The sequence below is a fragment of the Falco peregrinus genome, chromosome 7 (genome assembly GCF_023634155.1).
Source record: "Falco peregrinus isolate bFalPer1 chromosome 7, bFalPer1.pri, whole genome shotgun sequence".
In the NCBI taxonomy this organism is placed as follows: Eukaryota; Metazoa; Chordata; class Aves; order Falconiformes; family Falconidae; genus Falco; species Falco peregrinus.
The window spans coordinates 32103226-32122596 of record NC_073727.1 but is presented as its reverse complement, the minus strand read 5'-3'; the positions used below and the strand labels follow the sequence as shown (position 1 = coordinate 32122596).

Genomic DNA, 19371 nt, shown 5'->3' with positions numbered 1-19371 from the left:
CCATGAAATGCAGTACATAGCAGGCTGTTGGCTACAACATTTCATTATCCGATCAGTCCAATCCCATTAAGCAGGTCCCTGTCGCAACTGACAAATGTACAATTTCATAATGGAAGAGTTTTCCACCATCAAGAGAAAACCTGGAATGACTATTTACCCAAACAAAGAAGGATTTTGACTGACTACAAAAAAGAAAACAAAAATCCTCCCACTCATAAACCAAGGAGGAACCCACATGCTCACAGTCTTGATACATGACAGCTTTACGATGTCAAATCCTTCTGTTTTAATGGTTGAAGTGTGGAATCAATTACATCCTGTTTTCCTTGAACCTGATGAACAACTTCTAACACCTTGTCAGTCTCCTCTGGATCATGCTTACCAATTTCTACACAAGGTAAAGGTCCCTAAACTAACCAAAATAGAATACTGAATAAAAGCAGTGAGAAAGAGACAAAACAACTGCTTAAGAAGTTGTTCTATTTAGTATCTTACATTTTGAAAAGGTCCATGAAAAGGAAAGAAGCATGTAATGTGACCAGTACCCCCTGCTCCAGACCCCTGGCAACATGGTTAGCATAACTAATGCCATTTTATAAGGCAAGCAGCCATTCCCTGTGACCAAGCAGGTCACATATTTGTTCCCTTTCCCTCGTTATCAGGCCCTGAAGGTTCTGTGAATCAAGTAGACAGACCAAACAGATTTCTTCTTTCCCTCCCTATCAGCCTCAAGGTTCCTGGGTGCCAGGCCAGTTACTCCCTTCCTTGCTGGCCTTGAAGGTCCCAGGCACACAGCCAACCAAGTGCTGTCGATGACCCCATCACAGAACTGGGGAGCATAGCAGCACATAGAGCACTGTCTGTAAAATCAAGCAGTTACAAGTCCTAAGAGGGGAACTTGGACCCAAACTGCTGCTGGACAGCAAGACCTGGGAAGCCCTGTGACCAGGGACGCCTCCACTATCACCTGCTTCCTCCCAGGACTGAGGGATCGACTTGGATTCTTTTATATGATTTTTGAGTCTAGGTTATGATTGTTATATTGATACAGTAAACCATGTATTAAGATTTGACCCACCCTGCAGAGGGTCCAGGTGATTATAAAACTTCCGTTGTATTGAAATGCTGTATTACGCTACTTGTAAGCTGTACTACATCGGTTCTGCTTGTAGAAATCCCGTGCATTCCAATCACAAGTGCTGTGCTATACTAATCCTAATATCCTGTTAAGAAAATAAAGCTTTAGTTGTAACTACAGCTTAGTGCCATCATCATTCAGTCCTCTCTGTCCCCTTAGTGTCAGGAGACAGAATAGGAGAAGGGAAGCGTGATTGAAGAATCAGAATGAGCAAGCTTGCACACTTCCATCATTCACATTAACCGAAGCATATTTAAATTAAAAAATGAGAGCGCTATTTCTACAGCTTTTCAGACACAAATGTTACGTTAGGTTGGCAAGAATTGCCAGCATTTCAAGATCATACACAGTTGTGCTTTCTGAGACAGTAGTTTGTGCCTTTAAGTCTTTTGATATTTTTTACTGAATATATTGGGTTGCTCAGCATGAAGTTTTCTTGTACCACAGGGCAAATACTGAGGACTATGAAATTGTAGTCATACTGTCTGCAACCAGAATAATGTAATAGTAGCAACACTAACTGACACTCTCCAGCAACATTTGATAAAAGCCTCTCATACCTTACAAGGCTAATACAACTAACCAAGAGTCCAAGACAAGAATGTATCCATATCTGTGAGATATCCTAAGACTAAGTAGAAATATAATATTTAAAAATCTCTGAACTAACTCAGGATATTATTACCTAGAAACATAAAATGAAGTTACTTTCCTTTGTTATAATTCACAGCTACATTTCCTGTTCTTTTTTGAAAGACAGATGTTGGTGCTTGCCAGAACTATATTGTTCCTGCTTAGCAAAGCCCAACTCATCCTGCCTAACTTTATGAAAGTCATTTAAATGAAAAACTCAAAGTTTAAGTGGCATCTCTATGTCCAAAGAAAAAGGCAAAATGAAACAGTTAAGGCTTGCATTAGCAAAGACAATAAATAGTATGTCCAAATGCCAAAACTGGAAACTGATATGGCCAAGGTACTTATGACCTTGGGTAAAAAAATAAAAAAAAAAACACCTCGGACTGAAGCTTTCCCCCCAGAAATGGGACTGGGAGGTGGGGAGACAGAGGGAAGGAGAGAAAGGAGTCTTCTCCCTTGGGAATTTGAAGGTCTTTTACAAGTACTCTAAAGTTTAAATGGTATTGAGATTTCCAAGGTTGGACAAAGCTCATGAGTGAAAAACCTGAACACCTATCACCAACAAATGCATGCCCCCATAAAACCTCTGGGTGATACCTAGTTTCTGTAAGTAGATACTGCCCAGATGCTCAGTTCAAGATGCACTATGCATCTTGACACCCACTGAGAAACTACGATAAACAAAGCCACTAACACATGAAATTCTTCCGTGTAAGACTAAACTCTATTCTTAGAAAAGAACAACTCCCCTAAACACCCTTTTCCCAGAAAATCTAACCTAACAAGTGAGGAACTGAAAAGGACAGCAGTTCCCAGCAAAGGAAACTTACAGAATACTATTTGGGGGTAAAAAACAGTAAGAGGAGAAAGTTAAAAGAATTCAAAGAGGAATATATGACAATTGTACTTCGCAAAAATTGGAAGAGCTTATATTGGGTAATATAAACATACACATACATTCTTTTTCCTCCCTCAAAATCTCATTTTTCAGTAAGTACAAAATTTCTTTCAGTTTATCTTAAACTTTTTATAGCTGTTTCTGATTGTTCCCACTGAATTACCAAGTATAACAGATAAAATATTTTTTCCTATTAAGCTACGCATAATGTAAGAATGAAGGACAGAAGTAGTAGAGTGCAAAAAACCACACTCAAAGATGAAAATTTTGTTGCTGTCTTAGGATTACTAAAAATACTTACAAAATTTGTCACAGTATTTGGAACAGTTTTTTTCAGTAGGATATGACTGATTATTCAGGCAGTTTGTGCAAGAAAATAGAATCGCAGGAGGTTCTTGCAATATATCTATAAAAAACGTTAGTAAACCAGTTTTGCTGGGTTGACTTGCAGCTTACATGAGATGCATTCATGAGATGCTTCTAAATTTCACTCTAACCAAAGAGAAACTAGCTAGGAAAACTAAAGCGGAAGAAAATTCTGATGAACAATTATAAAATGATGAAGTTACAGTGTTAAAAGTGGAATACCAGGATAAAAGCCAAGATAAAAAATAAATTCAGACAATTGGTAAGACAGAACTCATCAGATGCAAAGCAACCTATACCAAATTAATGAATTAGACAGTAGACATGGTATACTGTAAGTTTGGAAACACTACATTTTTCTGCAGAAAAAAATAAGGGAAACAATTGTCTGATTGACAGGTTCATAACTCAAGCCTTAAGACCAAAGCAAGTACTTTTCAAACCAAGGGTATGTATGGTTTAAGTACTGGGCTTTGAATCCTGCCTTTGCTTCTAATCAACCTTTGTGGCTGTGCTCCAAGATACTGCATTGGACAAGACAATCAAGCAGGTATAACACAACTGTAGCAAATCTGATGGAAGTGCAACTAAGAGGGCTCAACGTATTTTTAAGGGTACGGGGACAGACTTTGACAAATTCCAAAAATCACAGATTTCAGTATGTATGAGCTTAATCTTTAAACAGGAAAACAAACAAACAAAAAAACCTCTGAGGAACAGAGACACACAGAGGAAACAGCTCAGTGAAGACCAATGTATATGGAAGACAGGGTAAGAGGACAGATTTTTTGTAACTTCATTAATAGATACTATTTGAAATACCAAAATAATATAACATTTTAAATATTGATAAGCAATTTACAGAATTGATGTAATTACATGTGTCTTCATTCTTGCTCTGCACTTGTCAGAAAGCTTAGCACAGCTTTCCAAACTTGTTGCTCTCCCTGCCAGTGCAATTGCTGAGCTAGTAGTACAAATGCCCAGAATGGCATGCTGCTAATCCAACAACTTGGGCCTTTATTTAAGATCTGTTTTAATAAATATACTGTGTTTTCAGTCTTTTGAGTCACAAGAACAGGTCTGGGCTTGTACATTTTTGTTTCTTAAAAAATAAGTACCAATCACCATTCAATCCAGTAGTCTTTCCATGCAATTGCATTCAATATTTTATTCGTATCCCTTAGGTTTCAGTTACATAGGTATTACAGGCATCCCTTTCCCATGAAAAAATTCTTAAGGCAGGTCGTAATTTCTTTAAAGACAAAAGCAAACCAATTCTTGCCTTTTCAACGTGGAGGTTAAATTACTAGGCTGTGCTTTCAGTCTTCTTGACATTGTACTCCAATTCTAGGTGATTACTTCTACTTTGCTTTAGCGCTCTGATTGAGAATGGTACTGCAAGAAGCACTGAGTGCTTTGGCTACGTTCCTTCTCATGCAAGGGAGTCAGACAATAAATACTAGGACTTTTTTTAGTCTTAAAATGTTCTAGGAACTGTTATGTACAGAAAGTGAGGCAAGTGCATGAAATTGAAAATCTGTTTTTTAAACTTAATCAGTAACACAACTGAGAGTCATGATGAAAGTACTTCAAGAACAAATCAAGTCAGTAAGCATATTGGTTAAGGCTTTTGTAGGAACTTAAGTACAAATTATCTTGATTTTGTAATTCAGTTTGATCATTTTAAACCTTCACAGAAATATTTACTACCATGACTAGCCTTTTTTATTGTTTTGTCTTTTTAAGCATATTCTCACAGCAGAATATTTAACTCAAAAAAGATATCCTAGCCAAAGAGAGGACTGACTGATCAGCAACCTAACCTGCTTCCCTGCACAACAAGCAGATCCTGGAACGCAGTGCAGGGTCAAGAAAATCTACATGGTCACTTCACTGGTGACTCACCTGCCTGCTTCTCAGCTCGTTAACAGCAACTCGATGCAGGCTGGAGTGCTCCCTGGGCCTGGTTCTGTCACAAAGAGGAGCCAAGCGGGTTCCTGAGAAGGTAAGAGATCAAGCTTTAACTGATCCTGTCATCACAAATAAGGAAGTTACAGGAAAGTTAATGCTAGTCCCCAGAGATCATTTGGGGGAGACTGTTCTAAAAAACCCAAAATACTACAGCCACACACCACAACCCCAAAACTACAAATAAAGAAAAAAATACACACATGAAAGAGAAAGGAGTGATGGTATGAAGATTCAGAGATGTCAATACAAAAAAGGACATTCTAGGCAATTTCTCCATCTCTTTATCATCCATCATCTTTAAAGAGATGATTCACATTTATCCAGTGGATCTGTTACAAATCATAATGTTCTACACTTGTCATATTAGCTGCATATTTACATTCTGCACTGAAACTACCACAACACCGCATTAGACAAGAGCTTGTAAACACCACTAACTTGTAACAGGCATCTTATTAAAAAGATGCACTGAGGGGCCAGAATACATTTCACTTACGGAATAAGCCACAAAATTAACATTTTAAAAGCTGAAAAACTTTTACTGACTCAGGTTTCACAATTAACATTTTAGTAATGAATGACAAATTACTTTTCAGAACTCTTTTCAGAATTGAAATCCCTTATTTCACGTATTTTAATGAAACCTTAATATGTAAACCTATACAATACTTCTGCCATCACATAGTGTGGTTTCTGGAACCAGAGTAACTCAATGGCAGCGTTCCATGAAATATACCTGTTGGCCTGAGAAGTCTTCATCCATTGGCAGTTCACAACTAAACAGCTTTTTAAAAATGAGGAGGGGGAAAAAAAATGTCTAAATACTTTTGACACTTTTCCTCCAGCACATAAAAATCTGTAGAGACAAAGAAGATAGTTAAAAAACCAAGAACTAATCACCCTAACAGTTACAGTTAGCCAGCCTGACTTTTGAGTTCAAAATGATGATTCTGCTTTACAGAATCAAATAAACCCTACACAAACTAGCTATGTATAGACACTGAGATACAGTCCTCACTCAGTCTCAAAAGAAATCCAAACAGGAATCTCTCATACTTGACTTTTTTTTTAAGACTATACACAGAAGATTCAAAAGTCTCAAGCCCCAACACCTAAAGCTCCATAAAAAGCTCTCAAGAGCACTTACCAAGTTTCTGGGAGCATGAGCAGAAAGCCCTCTGTGAAACCTTGCCCAGTGAACCATAAATTCAGTATTATCCTAAAATAATAAATGCATAAACCCGATGTAATGCATTTAACTAACTGTGGTTTATCACTGTTTTGTAAGATTATCACATTCCTGCCAGACATGGATTAAAAAGTTGTTTTCAGCCACAACTATGAGTTTATCACTCAACAATCTAAACATAACACAAACCTCTAAGTCACAGGCTTCGCGTAAAAAAAAAGTCCCCACATCCTCTCCTGATGGCTATAGTCCTTCCCAAGTGGGCCCTCAGCTGAGGCTGTCCATTCTCTTACACCGTTCAAGTTGTGTGCTGCAAAAGAAACTGTGCTTCACAAGCATACGCAGCCTCTTCATCATATCTCAAGTGAGCCAATCCACATTTAACAGATCAAACAATCCATCCTTTTCTTGACAAAGCTTTTTACAAGGAGCTTCTCTGCAGGTTCCTACTCTTCCTCTGTCCCCTTTACTTTACCACAATTCCTCGCCCAGCCCCTGGTTTCCCTCATCTACGCACCTGAGTTCAGGTCGGGTGCAGCACATCCTGCCTGTAAGGCAGTGAGACACGAAGTCTGACCAGTATGCTCTGGATGGCCACCCAGCTGACTACTGTCTCTTCCAACAGTTAAGCTGAATTCCTTCCTGTGGCGGTACAAGTAACCTGTGACTTTTTCTTCCATGAAGGCACTATAATTTTTTAAGATTTGGAGGACCCTATACCTTTTCAAGTGTCACAGGAGCTTAGACACACACAAACATTGTATAGACTTCATAAAGGCATAGATCAGCTGTTACCCATGACGGACAGCAGAACTTGGCCACATAAGCCTTAATACTGTTGACCCTAACAAAGTTCTGAGAAAAATAACAGATTGAGAAAGACAAAGAGATCTATAGCAAGAAGAGTACCAATTCCTGCATTTCACCCCTAGGCCTTAAAGCCAAATGCCTGGACTGTAATTGATTTGTCAAGACAGCCAAACCCAATAAACTCTCCCACCCCCCCCAATTGCCTCACTTCCATCTTTTCACCTAAAGAAACCACACAGAGCCTTTTGCTATTTAAGGCATTAGAAAACAGTATTTTATTTTTTTAAAAAGAATCATCAATTAAACTGACTTTCACCTAAGGGGAAGCAACAGACTCAAAAAAAAACTTGTTTCCATATTAATGAAAATTACTTCTTTCTGTAAATGCTCAAGAGCAGAATAAAATCAACAAGAAAAGAGCACACATCTTTCCCAAGTTGTTTCAGTAAACGTCAGTCAGAATCACTAGATCACCGCTAAGGTCACGTTAACTGCTCTGTGTGATGCCTTGAAGTGTTCATTTATTCTGAGACACAGGTACAAACAGGATCCATAGCACTACCTGAAGACAGGCATTATTAAATACTGTAGTATTCTTGCACAGCCTTCCTTTCAAAGTTGTGCTTTCTTGATTTGGGAAGACACATCCTAGTTTTATACTACAGCCAATCCTCACAGCGGGCTGGTAAGGATTAATATCAGGCCATCCTGTATACATACCAAAATCACTGTGAAACTGCCAACCGCTCCAACTCAGCCAGCTGTCACCTGGGACCACTCTCACAGCAGCTATAAGCAACCTAGACACAAGGCAGAAGAAGACTTTGTTAACATCACCAGAGAACCAGCTTTGAGGCCTCACCACGCTGCCCCACAGCTAAAAGCTGAACACGGACGCTATGTGACAGCACTTCTGGCTGAGGCTCCCGTATCACTAGTTATCAAATTCCCACAGGCTGGCAGAAACGGCAGTTTAACTTGGTGCAGGGCAAAGGCCGAAAGCCCCAGCCCTTCCTCACCGACCGGTGCCACCCAGGAGGCAGCGGCGGAGGCCCAGCCGAGCCCGCCTCACCTCACGGGGGCGGCAGGGAAGAGGCGGCGGCGCCGCCAACGGCAAGCGGGCGCGGCGGGGGTCACCCGGCTGGCACAGCCTGCGCTTCCCCAGGCCGAGCCCTGCGCTCCCCGCCCGTGGCACTCGCTGCGCCCCAGGGAGCTGAACCCGCTGGCCTGAGGGAGCGCCCACAGCCCGCTGAGGAGCTGGGGCACGGCCGCCCCGCCACCGCCTCCATACCGCGTCCACCCCGCCTGACCGCGCCCCCACGGCCTGCCGCGCAACCGCCACCAGCCAGAGCAGCGGGGCAGAGTGCCGACAGCCCGGCTGCGCTCCTTCCCCCCCACGCTAACGGGGAGGCCGAGGGGGGCAGACATGTTGGCCTGGGGCGGAAGTCCCGTGACACCGTCGGGGGCGAGGGAAGGTATTGCCCTTAACCAAGATGGCGGGAGGGCGCCCGTGGGTGGCGGGAGTGCCGCTCTTCCTCCTCTGTGCCCCGCTGGCCCTTTCCCTGTCGCTGCCTGCTGGCAGGTGCATGTAGTTGCTGAGATCTCCTTAGTTTCCCTTATAAAGAAGCCCTTGCTATTGTTTCGTCTTGCTGGCCGTTTATTTCCTCTGCTACTATCATCTTCCTGCATGCCCCCTGTGGTGAGGGGGCTGCCAGCATGGCTGCTAGTTTACCCCTTTTCTGCCTATCCACTTGGGTGGCTGGTACTGCCTTGCTGGCTGGCTGCAAGCAATTGCTTGGTGGTAAAAAAATAACACAGGAAAATCCTGCAGGGTGATGGGGACAACACTTCCCTCTTTGCTGATGCTTGAGGGAGGCTGTGGGCCAAGCCTCCCCTGGGCTTGGCAAGGGGGCATGTGGCCATGGGGTGGGCAGAGGGAGTCCCAGACAAGTCAACCTAGCGAAAGGCCTCCAGCCTTCACCTCTGCGGCCAAGCCCCCAGCGGAGGGTCAGCATGCCACTCTGGTGTATCAGGGTTTGGGGGCCTGGGGAGGAAGCGCCTGGTCTTCCTTCAGTTTGTGTTCCCCAAGCAGTGGACAGGCAGACCTGGTGGTGACACCCATCAGTGTCCTGCCAAGTAGTGGAGCTAATCCTTACCTGTCTAGGCTGTGTTAAAAATTAAACGTTGGTCAATGATGATGTCACAACCTCTGTGCTAAGAAAGAGATGCACAATGCAGCCCGTGGGAAAACTGTCTATGCCACAATTCTACTGAATTTAAACATTTTAATATGGCAGAAAATGGCACCTGTGTATAGTAATAGGAATTTCAGTCCTTTAAGCTTTATCTGGAAACAAGGATAACCTTGTTTTGTTTTTGCAGAGCACAGCTGGTAGATGTGTCCATGGCGATGGTAAAGCAAAGAGGGGGATTGGACTGGATGACCTCTGTGCTTCTATGAATTAATTTTTCTGGATCAAGAATCTTGCTATCACATTCAGATCTTTATTTAAATAAAATACATATTTCCTGGGGCCTGGAAGAAATATTTAACTATCTAACGTGTGCTTTTCTCCTTACATCAACTCAGAAAAATTCTAGCACACGAAGGCAGAGACAGAGGCTCCCAATGAGTACCTGTCTTGTGTGACTGCGTGAAGCATTTAAGTGTCAAAAAGGGTACATGGTAGACTCAAACTGCTTGCAGCTATTAGAGTAACGTAGCAAGGGAAAAGGAAAATTACATGGAGAGCAGTCAGATGATACATATGATGGAAGAATTTGTATGTAATGCAGTGTTGGTATGTTGGATGGGATTAGAAAAAAACCCCAAAGACTGCATAATGGTGAGATACTAGTGCATGCTGCAGTGGTGGCAGACTTTAAAGGAAAAGAACTGGGTAGGTTCAAATTATCTTTGTAGGAAAAAAATTAATAAAAAGGGCTCGATTGTATCATGTTGGGTGTCTCCTAAAAACTTTGACTCTCATTTGATTAGGGATGTCTTGAGTACTTAATATTATTAGACAGATAAATTGAATGAAGTGCTTAGTCAGGATGGCTGGATTTCATTTCCCAGTTGTCATGGTTTAATGCTAGCTAGTAATTAAGTATCATGCAGCTGCTCGCTCACTCCCCCCCAACCCTGAGGGATGGGGAGGAGAGCTGCAAAGGAACGTAAAACTTGAGGGGTGAGATAAAAACAATTTAATAATTGAAACAGAATAAAAATGAAAGAACAATAATAACAACGATGACAATAACAGTTATAATGAAAAGGGGAAGGGAGAGAATAAAATCCAGAGGGAAAGGAAGAAAGCAATGTGTGGTGCACAGTGCAAACTGCTCACCACCCACTGACCCAGCCAGTCCCTGAGCAACAATCCACCTGTGCTGGCCACACCCCCCAGGTATATATACAAAGTATAACGTCCCATGGTATGGAATGCCTTTTTGGCTAGTTTGGCTCAGCTGACCATGCTATGTCCCCTCCCAGTTCCTTGTGCCCTTTCAGCTTCTTGGCTAGCAAGGCCTGAGGACCTGCAAAGTCTTGCATCAAAGCCAAAACACAGCACCGCACTAGCTCCTAAGAAGATAATTAAGTCCATCCCAGCTGAAACCAGGGCACCAGTATAGGCTGAAGAGCAAAATTATATTAATAACAGTGGGACACAGTTGCTTCTAGTGAAAGCTGACATCATCCAAGATTCTCTGAACTGAGAAAAAGAGTGTATTTTACTAAACAAACTTTTAAAAAGCAGTTGGGATACCACAGAAAAACTGGATATAGTAACTGAATTTATTAAGTTCAAATAAAATACAGTATGAAACAGACAAGTATCCAAGGTCTTGTATTCAAAAGGGTACATTTTTAGAAATTTAGGAAACTATTCAGAGATGTGAATGAAGACCTCTTCTTCATCTGTTTATGATGTTTCAGACAAAATAAGTTTGGAAACATTTTTGAGACGATGAAGAACGGGAATATTAGAAAAATTAGGTAGTGATAGAAAGTCTTTGCATGACTGAAAACCACAGACACATACTAAAGAGAGTGGAGGGAAACTGTGGGAGTGTGTCTCTGGGTAAAATGAGAAGTTTCTCTGGGCGTCCCAGGATGGGGAGGCTGCAGATGAGGCATGCAGGCATGTATATATATGTGGTCAGCAGTCGTGGCCACTCCAGCAGTAACGTTTGCTCCAGCTCCACCAACCACTGGTGATTCCTGTGATTTCATGGCATGAGGAAAGAAACACGACAAAATGCCAAGTCATGTATGGAGGGGTCAACTGCAAAACTCTCCTGTAAACTTAGAACTCATTTGTAGGAAACGCAGGACCTAGATATACAAGATAAACACAGGATGACTAGGAGTCCCTGACAAGATATGGGCCAAGAAAAAGACACCATCAAGCAGGCAAAGTATTTCTGAGTCTTCAGGAGATGCTGAAGGTGTTTATATATGGGAATATTTTAAAATGGGTGAGTTCACTTAAAAGACAGATCTGATCAGCTGTGTTCAAAATCAGATTCAAAATCAGTACTAAGATTGCACTTTTAGTAGAATTCATTAATTTGTTTAAAGACAATAAAAGAGAACCATTTGTGCTTTTTTTCTGTTGTTAAGGAGGTTTTTTTCCTTTTTAATTATATGAAAATAAAGCTAAATTAATTGTCTTTCTAGGTTTCTTTCTTTCAAAGCAGAAGACAAGCAAAGAAAACGTGTTTTTTTGCAATTAAATATCCCATGTTGGATGAAGACATTGGAGTACAATTTTGTACCAGAAATAGCTCTCAAAACCATAAGCGAAAGGAAACTTCCTTAAGCTGGAGAGGTATAACATTGAGGCATTTCCAAATTAAAATCTTTCCGAGCAAAATGCAAGCGTGATTTTAACGTGTGCCTCTAGGTGGTGCTAACGTTGTTCCAGTGGTCGAAGTCGCGGTTTTAAGAAATATTTCAAATACCAGTGAAAACATCCTGCGCACAGCTTTTGAGTAGAGGGAGGCGCATCTATTCAACAGACCACATATTGATGATTTGCGACGAAGAAGAACTCACACATTTAATTTCTGGTAAATGAATCACCCATAAATCTATGCTCAAATAACATTCAAATGTCGTGTTTGAACCCATGGAAGCTAATTTCAGAAATGGAGTTAAATACCCCATCTTTAAGCACACGTTAAATCAAAGAATTGTGACATGTTGGGTATTAATTTGCTTGCTATTTGGAGCACCGTCTTACACAGGCACTAATCTAATGTTTGAACTTATGTTTATATTATATTACAGCTTGCAATTTTTATTCTACCTATATGTAGCATATACTAATTCTTGTGTTGTAGGATGTGTAGCAAGCAGCAGGGTCACAGCTCTGTTTTCCAGCAGTTTTCAAGGCCTTTGGGAAAGCAAGCCCTTGTAAGCCTTTAAGTGTTTTGCTGAGAAACTAAGGCAAAACTTTCTACTGGAGGAGGTTTGTGCACAGTTTGCAGAAAATGGAAGGAGCTGGCATTATTTTATGCCTACTATAAAACAGTATCTCTTCTTTGATATTAAATCAAAGATGATTGTTCATCCAGCTTTTCCTTTGGACGGTAGCATTACATTTCTACATATTTCAGGATACTTTTACTTCCTCCTGCCTCATTCACACATACTTCCCTTGGCAGCTTAGGTTGCTTGGCATTCTGATCCTTACTTAGAGCTTTTGGATACCAAAAAGTAGGAACTTACTTCTGAGTCATTGTTGCTGACTGATAATTTTCTTGTTTAGCATTGCAATTTCCAGTTGAGGCAAAGTCCAGAGACAGGTTGTCTTGCAGCTCACCTTGATGCTTTTTTAAATTAAAAGGAAATCTGTTTGAAGCAGTGGCTCATTTGTGAGATAATAGGTGCACTGCACAGCCTGGTGAGAGAGGAGGAGGCTGCGTAGTAGAGATGAGCCTTAAACTCACAGCTTTCTATCACCCTAGGAGGCCCTTTATCCTCAGTACTCTACCTGGTTGAGTGCAGTGGGGACAGGCTGAGAAGCAGCTCCCGTTCTGGCATGCATCTTGGTGCAGTGCTGTGCTACATCTGTTTTGAGTCCAGGTGAGCACCAAATGACCTCATGAATTCTCCTGGGACTTGGGAGTACAGTGATGTCAGGGGATATTTTGGTTTCTCTGTGGTCAATATAGTAAAACTCCACAAATTTCTCCAAATTTAATGAGAAAGGTCTATTTAATAAGGGTAGCCAACTCTACTGACCTACAAATTGCATGTGGAAGTCTTTGTATGACTGAAAATCACAGACACGTACTAAAGAGGAAAAGTCTGGGAATGTGTCTCTGGGGATAATGAGAAATTTCTCCAGGAGTCTCAGGATGGGGTGGGCACAGATGAGGCATACAGGCATGTGTACAGCCACTGCAGCAGTAATGGTTGTCCCAGCTCCTCCAACAACAGATGATCTTGTCATTTTATGAATACCGAATAGACGATAAAGGAAGAGTATTATAGCCAGAACAGCAAATACTTCATTTTGCTCTGGTGGGGCTCAGTTACTTAAATTTGTCTCTTTCTTTGCTTTTCTTGACTGTCTTACTTTCAAAAGTACATTGTCCTAAGGGAGCCGATCTGAAATCCACCACCCATTTGTCATCCCTTAGGAATCTCTTTTGGATTAGGTGTTGTGCACTGTTGGGACAACAATAGGACTTGAGGATAGACTGTGCCTTACAGGGTTGATCCTTTAATTTGTAAGAGACATGTGCAATCAGCATGCGTCTTAGTGTGGTGAGCTAACCACATAGGTAATACAAATTACTCACTGCTTATGGGTAATTAACCTGCTAATTATTCACAAAACATTTTGCTCTGTGGTGGTTTCATGAGTTGACAGGAATCACCCAAGCTGAAAGAAACCTTTAAAAATTCTTTTTACCATTGCCTCACTTCATGTCAAATCACATCATATCTCAGGAAAACGTCTTTGTATATACAATGAGGTAATAGTGAAACAAGAAACTCCTTCCTTCCACGTGAATGCCAGCTGTCACTTCAAGTAACCAGAGACACCCATCTATGTGAGGAATAAAGGAGTACAAAGAGTGTGCCTTTGGAGACCATGTACCTGTTCCTGATTTGAGTTTTAGTGTTTGGATAAGCTTTAGATAAAGTCTAAGTTTTAGATAACATCTGAAACTTAGGTTCTGATTCTACATTCTTATGCATCAACAATTCTTTTTAAAAGCCAAGAGAGTTTTTTAATGCTTGTGTTTTCTCTAGTCATTTTTTGCTCATATAGTTTTACAAGGCGTAACCTGTATTCCTTGTATCAGTGTACTCTTGGTGCATATGAGTGTAAAAAATGATGGACAATACTTGAATTTTCTACCATAATGATCAAGAAAAGTATAGAGCTGCAGCAAGTATTGCAAGCTACACCATGTTCCTGGGTGCTGAGATGTTTGAGGCTGTTCGGGCAGGCAGGTCTTGTTTTATTAGGACTTCAGACTATGGTGGAGACAGCAGCTTACAGTGCTACTAGCCTTGCTGGGACATCATTTTTCTCCTTCACCCTGAGAGGAGGTAGGTTTCTCTGCATCATAACAATCCCCTTTCTCCTCTCTGCTGGGATATGGACACTTGCAACAAGACTCCCCAGTAGCTTTTTTTGTGATAAAGGACACCCTAACCCAGCAGACCTTTTCCTTTACTTTCCCAGAATTACCACCTTTCCTCCCTCCACTGCTCCAGTATGTAGCTCTTTCTGTAGTCCTGTTCTAGCATTTTAAGAGAAGGAGGACCTTTCTGCTGACAATATGGGCTAGTTTGAAACCCTTACCTTTAGGCTTATGAAGTAGATGGCATAATTATCTTAAATACGTCACCACTTGAAAAATAGCTGTACTTTGAAAAATGCCATGCTTTCCCTTAAATGACGCATTGTGAATATCTTTGGAGATTTCTAGACACTGAAATGGTATGTGCAGTGCAACTAAACCATAGGGACAACACAAAAGCTCCTTTCCAAAAGGGTGAATAGAGCACAAGGCAAAAGCCTTTTAAGATTTTTTAGTTCATGCTAGACCATTTGTCCATCATTCTTCTGTTGCCTTTGAAAATAGCTATTGTTCTGATGTGCAGGAGTAGGAACATTGATATCATAATGCACTTGGGCAATTGTGAGATGTAGTGAATTACCAGCTACAGAGAGAAAAACATCTTTCAAGGCTATGCTCATTATACTTTCCATTTCAATGGCAAAAGTACTAAAATTAGCTAAAGTATCCTGAATTTGTTGGATGTGTGTGCTTGCCTTACACTGTTTTGGTATATCAGCCAAGTGATGGGGAACCTATTAAATGTGGTTTTGTTATGGTCATGCTTATTGAGTGGCACTGCCTTTTATAAAAACATGCTGATCAATGTAATTGATATTTCATTGTTTAAAATGCTTTCCTTTGTCCTAGAGTTTGAATTGCAGATACTGATTCTGATGAAAATTTCAGAATTATCACCTCTGTGCTTTCTTCTTAGTGTCAAAAGACGTTTCATATATAGAATGGAAGTAAATTCTAACTCTCATTTTGATCCTGTCATTTGATTTTTTTGTTTATTTGTTTTTATGCTGTAATTTGCTCTCTGAATTACGCATTCAGATGAGGAAAGGATTTTGGTCTACTGTTTGATGGATAAACAGGGAAAGGGCTAACAAGATTACTTATCTTTACCTTGCCCTACTGGTTTTCAGCATTAAGAATGTAGAGACTCATAATAGAAATATTAAGACTGACATAAATGAGTGTCTAGATATGAAAGTACCAGAAAAATTAATTAAAAAAAAATAAAGAAGAAGAAAGGATAAAAGAAAGGCATGTGTTGATGGCATCCAGATTAGCAGCTGGTAAAGAACAGAGCACATTTACTTCCACCTTCTCAAGACATACAGACAAAGAAAATGAGGACAGGCTATGATAAAGGACAGGCTACATGTGGAAACAGTCCAAAGAATAATGAGGAAATCAGCAGTGTTGCCTAATGAATTACAGAAGCCTTATAGGATGGAAAAGGCAAAATATCACCATTTCTGTCAAGCCCTAACGTGTACAGAAGACACATCAGAAAACCAGCACATGGTTGCCAATCAGGTGATGTGATGCGTAAGAAGACAGGTGGTGTGATGCATAGCCAGTGTCCCTTGTCCTCCTTGTCACTGAAGTGACCCTGGCCAGACTACTTGGACAGGAGCAATTGGGTGTGAGAGAATCCATGTGAGTGAGTTTTGTTTCAGTTGCCATTGCTTATTATACAGTTTCACACTGAGGTTTGTGCCACCAGAGTATTGCAAAAACCCCACCTGCTTTGTGGCTGTGCTCAGATCCATAGATATTCCAGAGATATAAATGAAGGACAGAAACCGGTATGCAGTTATTTGTACATGAATTTTTCCATCATATGATGTGATCTTTGTAAACACTAGTGTGAACATTTCAGCTGCTTTCTGAGTTAGGCACAGTATATTGCATTGCCTACAGGATGGTGCTGAAGCAGCTCATGTGGAGTGGAAGTGCAAAATCCAAGTTAGGCTCTGATGGTATAGAAGATCCTGAGAGTTTTTACTGCATGCTTGGTAGGGATTTGCATGCATAATCCATTCAGTTTCACTTAATTTCTTTGCTTGTATCCTTTGCTTTTATTTATGCTACAAGGATCATAAAAATATCATAAACTTCACCATTTAACATGTCAGAAACTGAAGATGGAAGCTCAATGGCAATTTATTTCCTTCTAAGTAAGTATACCGAAGGCCCCCCAAGGAATCAAAGAGCCAGGACAGTTGATAGTTTACAGATATATACCCAAGACAAGTCTGTAGTACAGTCTGTTTCAGCAATGCTTTACATTGTGTTGCTAAAGGACAGTGACAGTTTCCAGAAAATAAAGGCAATTATTTTATTACCAAAGTCCTGCTTAAGCAAATCACAGTCACAGAAAATTCATTTTTTATATAGACTACTTTGAGAACTTCTTTGAAGAAATTGTTGCCAGTAGCAGTTTGTGTTTGCCAGGTGGACTGGGTTTTATTTTCTTGAATTGCCAGAAGATGGGGAAAAAAGTCACAGCAGTGCTCTTGCCATTCTTTCATTTATGCACTGTCTGTCACAGAGTAAATAGGCAAGATGGAAAAGCTAAAACCAAATTTCTGCAGAGAAACAATGGTTTGTTTTCTTTCTGATATTCTCTCCCCTCCTTCAAAACAAAGATGAAACTAAGAGATACCAATTGGGGATACTTTGGATTACGTCTTGCTAGGTGGATGGCCAATTACTGTGGATGAATTTGTCCATTTTTGGAGACAGAAAACATTCTGCCTTTTACTGAGGCTGAAATATGGTCTTTGTCTGATCTTATAAGCATTTGACAATGAGGCTTAAAACACAATATAGAGATAAAATACCAAGCATAGCCATATTGCAGTGCAGTTTTTTACTTCTCTGTTGAATGAGTAACAGCTAAAATTTCCTTTTCTTTTGTTTTGAGAAATTGGTTCAGGAGGCTTTGTGGAACACTGTACAGAAGAGTAGAGATTGCTCATACACAGTGGGTTAAAAGAATAAACAGGGGGTTTGTGATCTGATCTTTTTAGCACAGGCTGTAGAACTTTAGTCTGTATTTCTTGCATTAAAACCATTACTTGTGATGGAGTGAAAATACTGGATGACCTGGGAGGTAATATTTATACAATGGGGGGAAATTCATGTCATACAACTGTGGATATTTACAGGACACACATCTACACCTGCCTTAGTCACTCTGCCCCTGTGGACAACGCATGCAAGTTCTAGAGTGCAAGACTCTCAACTTCTACAGTGCAAGTCATCTAATTTATTTCAGACATAAGACTTTTGGATGAAATGAGTCATTCCCAAAGTGAGTGGAACGTAGGGAGAAGGCATATTGCTCAGTATTAACTTAGCCTTGAGGTATGTTGCCCACAGCATAATCTATGTACCAGTCATCTTCTCTCACATAGGAGAGACTGCTGTCAAAGTGACATTTTAGATGCCCTATGGCATCTCTGGAGGCTTGGCCCACGTGGAACAATTCCTACAGGATGCTGTCCTGGACAGGACATTGAGGACAAGTGGGATACATTAGGGCATCTAAAATGACGTAAGAGAATAGACTAATCCTTTCCTGTTTATTTCCATTTATTCTGCTTTTGAAAGATTTACTATGTCTGCTCAAAGTTTCTCTTCTAATTTTGTCCATCTTCCCTAGCCAAGGGTGTTTTCTAGCTCTCATTGTTCTTGTTGCTCTGCTCTACACTTGTCTGGTTGTTCTTCATCTTCCTTGAATTGTAGTGGAGAGCTATATTTTATACCAAAGCTCTTCTTGATGTTGGACAGAACAGAAGGATCCCTTTATAAATCTTGCAATCTCTAATCTTGATTAGAAGTCTAGTGTGTTGTTTTCCTTTTTATTTATTTATTTATTTAATTTATTATGGCAACAGCATGATGTTGTTAACTCATGTTTAGCTTGTATTTCTTTATAACCTTCCAGTCAGTCTCAGTAGAACTGTGACTTAGCCAGCAGCTTCCTAGTTTCTGGTTCCAAGAAATTTTTTTTTTGCATTTTTCATACCTGAATAACATTTTAATTTTCCTGAAAAAGATAAAATTTTAATTGTTATTTTGTCCTTTAATATGGTTGCAATCCCTTCCGGTTTTGTGTTTCTGGTATTTGTATTAAGTATACTCTGTACTGGGTGATTTGCGTGGTTAATTTAGATATGGAATGTATTGCACCCAGGGAAGACCCTTACAGAACTTCAGTCGCTACATCTTTCTAGTCTCTCAGTGCCACACTAGAAAGTACTCTGTAGGTATGGTTATCTACCAATGCTCTTCCATCCTATGGACATTTAATCCAGAACATGTTCAGTAGGAACACGTAGGAAACAGAGGCTTTGCTAAAGTCAGTTATTACATTGCCCTAGAAGGAAACTAGAATGGTTTGAAATGATGTCTTCTTGACAAACTCCCACTCTCCTCCTTTTCTTCTAGTTACTTAATATCAAATTTTGATTTCTGAAACAGAACTGAAGTTATGTTGAGTTGAACCTTTATCTCCTTTTTAAGGATAAGCACTATTTTTTATTTTCTAGGCCTCTGATGCCTCCCCTTTCCTCCAGGAGTTCTCAGGAATAACCGCAGACATGCTGCAGCAGCCTGCTTTGCTGGCATCTTAGAAGCAACTGTGTAAGGCCACCAGGCAAATTTGAAAACATCTAACCTATATGAACATCATTTCAAGGCCTTTTTCTTCCTCTTTCTTATTCTGGGGATTGCATGCTTTGCCTTTTC

At 40.5% G+C, this 19371-nt stretch overlaps 1 long non-coding RNA gene across 10 annotated transcripts in view; it reads right to left on the bottom strand.

Moving 5' to 3' along the window:
• The window catches only part of LOC129784907 (uncharacterized), a 29153-nt gene extending 20619 nt beyond the window's left edge, over positions 1 to 8534 (bottom strand). For 4 of the 10 annotated variants that reach the window (XR_008748141.1, XR_008748137.1, XR_008748143.1 and 1 more), the window contains exons 1-4: positions 7732 to 8480; positions 6160 to 6231; positions 5749 to 5868; positions 4947 to 5038 (exon numbers count right to left, since the gene is read on the bottom strand). This is a non-coding gene — a long non-coding RNA (uncharacterized LOC129784907). Of the gene's footprint in view, positions 1 to 4946; positions 5039 to 5748; positions 5869 to 6159; positions 6232 to 6921; positions 7057 to 7731 lie in introns of all 10 variants that reach the window. The other 6 variants (XR_008748146.1, XR_008748145.1, XR_008748144.1 and 3 more) reach the window with 6 other exon arrangements.
• Positions 8535 to 19371: the final 10837 nt, after the last annotated feature.